This window comes from Petaurus breviceps, unplaced genomic scaffold, assembly GCF_028583685.1.
Source record: "Petaurus breviceps papuanus isolate PSGF00001 unplaced genomic scaffold, PetGlider_PUasm1.0 47, whole genome shotgun sequence".
NCBI lineage: Eukaryota > Metazoa > Chordata > Mammalia > Diprotodontia > Petauridae > Petaurus > Petaurus breviceps.
The window spans coordinates 15018369-15024518 of NW_027186349.1; the positions used below are offsets into that span (position 1 = coordinate 15018369).

The window sequence follows — 6150 nt, forward strand, 5'->3', positions numbered from 1 at the left end:
GGGGGGGGGGGGGGGGGGGGGGGGGGGGCGCGGCGGGGACACCATGCAGATCACTCTGAAAACACTCCAGCAACAGACCTTCAAGATCTACATCAACCCTGAGGAGACGATTAAGGCACTGAAAAAGAAGATTGAATCTGAAAAGGGAAAGGATGCCTTTCCAGTAGCAGGCCAAAAATTAATTTATGCAGGCAACATCCTTAACTATGATACTGCTCTCAAAGAATACAAAATTGATGAGAATTTTGTGGTGGTTATGGTGACAAAACCCAAAGCAGCAGCTACTTCAACACCATCACCAGCTACAACTCACCTGCTACCACTACTACAGTTAGTTCATCTACAGCAGCATAGCATCTGTGGCTTAAGCTCCAACTCCTTCCCCTTCCTTGGCTCCCACCCCTACACCTACATCTGTCACGCCAACACCAGCTGCAGCAGATTGTGAACTTGTACCTACTAGTGCTCCCAAGGAAGAGAATCCAGCAGAGAAGCCAGTAGAAGCTCCTGTTGGTATTAGCCCAACATCTTCTGACAGTACCCTTGGTGATTCCTCTCTGTCAAACCTTTTTGAAGATGCAACAGGTGCTCGTGTGACGGGCCAATCCTATGAAAATATGGTGACTGAGATCATTTCAATGGGCTATGAGTGAGAGCAAGTAATTGCGGCACTGAGAGCCAGTTTCCACAACTCTGATAGAGCAGTGCAATGTCTTTTAATGGGTAACCCAGGAGACAGAGTCAAGCTGTGGTGGATCCCCCCCAGGCTGCCAGCACAGGGGCTGCTCAGTCTTCAGCAGTGGCAGCAGCTGCAGCAACAACAACAGCAACAACAACAACTACTACTACTTCTGGAGGACACCCACTTGAATTTTTATGGAACCAGCCTCAGTTCCAGCAGATCAGACAAATTATTCAACAGAATCCTTCCCTTCTGCCAGCCTTGTTACAGCAAATCAGCCAACATCAAGAGCATTTCATTCAAATGCTAAATGAACCAGTTCAAGAATCTGGTGGTCAAGGAGGAGGTGGGGGTGGCAGTGGAGGAATAGCTGAAGCTGGAAGTGGTCACATGAACTACATTCAAGTAACACCTCAGGAAAAAAAGAAGCTATAGAAAGATTAAAGGCATTAGGATTCCCTGAAGGACTTGTGATACAGGCTTATTTTGCTTGTGAGAGGAATGAAAATTTGGCTGCCAATTTTCTTCTACAGCAGAACTTTGATGAAGATTGAAAAGGATTTTTTTTTAATCTCATACTTCACACCAGTGCATTACACTAACTTTGTTCACTGGATTGTCTGGGATGATTTGGGTTCATATCTATAATACCTGGTATAAGGTAGTAGGTGGTTAGGCGTGGGGTGGGAGGGGATATAGGAAATGGGGCAGGAATACAGTGCATGTCTGCTTTAAATTAGCAGATGCAGAAAATCCACACAGTGCAAAATACTATACAACTAAAAATCAGCTTTTGCAGTTATTTAGTTCCTTCTATAAAACTGTAGGTAACTTTTACTAGGTTTTCACTCTTTTTAGTGTACTAGATCCAGAATTAGTGTAATGCCCTGCTTCTTGTTTCTTTTGACTTAACATTGGATTTGGAGAGAGCCTTTGCTACCTAGAATCTACAATCTCTATTTCATGGCAACACTAGATAATGGTTTTGTGAAATTCAAAAAATTTTTGCAGCAATTGTAAACATAAATGCCAAATTACAGGTGGCTATTGTTGCTTCTTCAAATATGAATGAAATTAGTATAAGAAAGCCCATTCTTTCATGTTAATTGCTGGGGTCAGGGAGAAATCCTTTCTGATGAAAATCATTACTGCTATTTTAAAATTCCTTGATCATTGAATGTGAGACCACTTCTAACATGATTTAAGAAGCTGTACACATACAGGCAAAGTTATTTTCCTGTTGATGATTTTTTTTTCTTTTGGTGAAAAAATGGTAGAAACCTAATTACGGTTTACTTCAATGTTATATTGTAGTAAAAGTTTTTAAATAACCAAAAATTTAATTTAATTTAGTTTTCCTCAGTGTAGCAGCAAGCACCCCAGCGTACCCAGGGTGGCTGCCAAAACAGGTTCTTAGATCTGCTTTGTTAAAAGAAAGCAACTCAAAATGGGCTAACAAGCTTACTTTAATCAATCAAATATGTATCGTTTACGTAGTTCAGGGGGAAAAGGTCAGCATCCCGAACTTCAGAGTATAGAGACAGAATTATCATGACAGAGAAACAGATCAAGTAGACAGGTTTCCAAACTGTCCAACCATTACATCCATACCAAATCAACATCTGGGTTTTTCAAAGCTGGGGGTCTCTCAACAACAGCTTCCCGGAGTCTCTTCTGATCAAATCACAGAACACTACTCAAAGTGAGCCCCAAAGCAAAGCCTCACATCAGGGACTATATAGCCTTCTTCTGGGTCAGAGAATGTAAACACCCTCTTGACCTACTGCCCAATCACACAGCATCAAGGTGTGGGCATCCCTGAAAACCAAGCCTCCTGCCACAGGCTCCATGTGACCACATTCAACCTATTAGGAGGCAGAGTATATTTTCAAATCAAGGAAGGTTCTCAGAGTTTCTTAAGCCAATCAAAGGGCCTAGGGGCAGGGAAGATCTTTAAATTTGCATTTCCATTACACTCAGTTATATGTAAAATAATTTTATCATTACTTTTTTAAAATTCTGAGTTCTAAATCATCTCTCTTCCTTCCCCCCCATAAAGAAGTCAAGCAATTTGATATAGGTTGTACATGTATAGTTGTGTAAAATGTATTTCAATAAAAATTGCGTTGTTTAAAAAAAAAAAACAGACCATAAAATAGCCCAAGAAAAATAAGTATTCTTAAATCTATATTCAGACTCCATCAGTTCCTTCTCAGAATGGATAATGTTTTTTCCCCACCAGTCATTAAGAATTGTCTCAGATCGTTGATTGTATTGCAGAACATACCTAAATCCTTTATAATGCATCATATTAGAATATTGCTGTTACTGTGTACAATGTTCTCCAGGTTCTACTCATTTCACTTGCCATCACTTCATGTAAGTTTTTTCCAGGTTTTTCTGAGAATATGCTGTTCATCATTTCTCTTTTTTTTTTTCTTTTTAATTTTATGTTTATTTTCAGTTTACAACATTCATTTCCACAAGATTTTGAGTTACAAATTTTCTCCCCATCTTTCCCGTAACCACCACCCCAGAACAGCAATCCCATGGAATACCCCCTCCTCCAATCTTCTCTTTCTTATACCCTCCCCCATTCCCCCTCCAACTTTCTAGTAGGGGAAGAAGGATCACCATACCCCACTGCCTTTATATCTTATTTCCCAGTAGCATTTTTAAATACAAAAAAATTTAAAAATAATTTATTTTAGAAGTTTGAATTCCAGATTCTTTCACATCTTCCCTCATCACCTACCCTTCCTGGGGAGATAAGTAATTCAATATAGGTTGTACATATGTAGTTACGCAAAACATTTCCATAATGGATATATCATGAAAGACTGACTGTATTTCCCTCCATCCTATCCCACTCCCCCATTTGTTCTATATTCTACTTTGACCCTTTTCCTTTTCAAATATTTGGGTTTCTAACTACCCCTCCCAATCTGCCCTCCCTTCTAACATCCCCCCTTTTATCCACTTGACCCCCTACTTTACTCTAGAGTAAGATACGCAATTGAGTGTCTATGTTATTCCCTCCTTAAGTCAAATTCAGTGACACTAAGCTTGACCCATTCCATTTTGCCTTGCTGTTCTTCCTCTCCATTGTAACAGTTTTCCCTTGCCACTTTTATATGATATAATTTACCTTATTCTGTCTCTCCATATTTCCTCTCATTATATTTCTGTCTCATCTCTTAATTTTATTTTTGAAAATATCATCCCTTCTAATTCACTTGATCCTGTGCCCCCTGTCTATGTATATCTGAACACATATATACACACAGTTACATATGTATCCATACAGGCATATGCCCTGCTATATAGACATGTATATGTATGTATATGTACATATATACACATTTATGTTCCCTTCAAATATCCTCATATTGAGAAAAATTTCATAATTTGCAATTATCATTTTTTCCATGTAGGAATGTAAAGAGTTCAACTTTGATAAGTTCCTTATGATTTCTTTTCTCTGTTTACCTTCTCATGCTTCTCTTACTTCTTGTATTTGAATGCCAAATATTCTATTCAACTCTGGTTTTGTCATCAAGAATGCTTGAAAGTCCTCTATTTCACTGAATGACCATATCTTCCCCTGAAACATGATACTCATTTTTACTGGCTAGGTGATTTTTGGTTTTAATCCCAGCCCCTTTGACCCTAGTAATATCACATTCCAAGCCCTTCAGTCCCTCAGAGTAGAAGTTGCTAGATATTGAGTTGTGCTGATTGTGTTTCTACTATATTCAAATTTTTTTCTTCTTGGCTTCTTCTAATATTTTCTCCTTGATATGAAAATTTCATAACCTGGCCACAATATTTCTAAGAGTTTTATTTTTAGGACCTTTTTCAAGAGGTGATCAGTGAATTCTTTCAATTTCTATTTTGCCCTCTGGTTCTAAAATATCAGGGGAATTTTCCTTGAGACTTTCTTGAAGGATGAATTGTAGTTTATTTTTTTATCATGGCTTTCAGGTGGTCCAATAATTTTTAAATTATCCCTCCTGGATCTATTTTCCAGGTCAGTGATTTTTCCATTTTGATATTTCACATTGCCTTCTAAATTTTCATTTGTTTGGATATCTTTAATAGTATCTTGATTTCTCATGAATTTCTCATAAATTTCTTACTAGCTTCCATTTGTTCCAATCTAAGTCTGAAGGAATGATTCTCTTCAGTGAGCTTTTGAAATTATTTTCCCATCTGGCAAATTTGACTTTTTAGGCATTCTTCTCCTCTTTGGCCTTTTAACCACCTTTGGCATTTTAGTTAGTCTACTTTTTAAGATATTACTTTCTCCAGTCAGTTTGTTGACTCTCTTTTCATGATTTTCTTCTATCATTCTCATTTCTCTTCCCAATTTTTCCTACATTTCTCTTTTCAAAGTCTTTCTTAAGCTCCTCTATGGCCTGTAACAAGTTCATATTTTTCTTGGAAGCTTTTGGTGCTGGAGTTCTGACTTCATTGCCTTCTTTCCATTCCATGCTTTTATCTTTTTTGTCCCCCAAAAAGGAATCTAAGGTTTGACTGCTGTGCTTGCTTTGCTTCCTTTGCTTACTCATGTTGCCATTCGATTGCTTGATTTTGAAATTTTTTCCACAGCAGAACTCTGCTTCCAGAGAGGAGAGTTTTGTCCCAAATCACTAGGGTGTTTACAGCTCCCAGAGCTATTAGTTGATTTTTGTCCTTAAATTTTGGATGTTTAATTTTATCAAAAATTATTTTCAGGAGGAAATTTACTACTGCTTATACTGTACCTAATCTTTCTTTACAATAACTGATTGCTTTCCTAATTACTACTTTGTAATATAGTTTGAGATCTGGTAATGCTAAGATGCCCTTCATATTTTTTTTCATCTTGAATCACTGTGATATTTTTTACTCTTTATTATACCAGAAGATTTTTGTTGTTATCTTTTCTACCTCTACAAAATATTTTCTTCCTATTTAGATCAGCTGTAAAACCAAGCATGAGCAGCTTTCCAGATGACTACTGCTGTGAACAGCATTAAGATTCTGATCACATAGTATAGTGAACTCTCTATTTAGTCAGCAGTAAACTAAAGCAAAGAATTCACAGAAACCAAAGTATAGCATGCACAATGTTATAACATAACAACCTATCACTAAAGTGGACACATACTTTTAAATAAAAGATATTATTCAGTAAGTCCTTTACTCAATCATCCTTAAGGAATAAATCTCCTTAAGGGACACAAAGTATAAAGGTCAAAATTATCCACACCTAGGACACATTGTCTTAATCTCTCAGTCAAACATTCTTCTTTCTTCATGATTGGACATTTATTTTCCATCATCCTTAAATCAATCATCCTTAAGAGGTAGAATGTACAGAGTTCAAAATTCTCCCACCCCTAGGTCACAGTAAAGCATGATCTTCTCAGTCAGCACTAACTACCTAAGGAGAGGTATTTTCATCTTGACTCGAAGCTGGCTCT

The 6150-nt window shown here is 37.4% G+C and overlaps 1 pseudogene; it reads left to right on the top strand.

Moving 5' to 3' along the window:
* Window positions 1–6: 6 nt before the first annotated feature.
* Window positions 7–1339, top strand: LOC138171786 (UV excision repair protein RAD23 homolog B pseudogene; annotated as a pseudogene).
* The last annotated feature ends 4811 nt before the right edge of the window (window positions 1340–6150 follow it).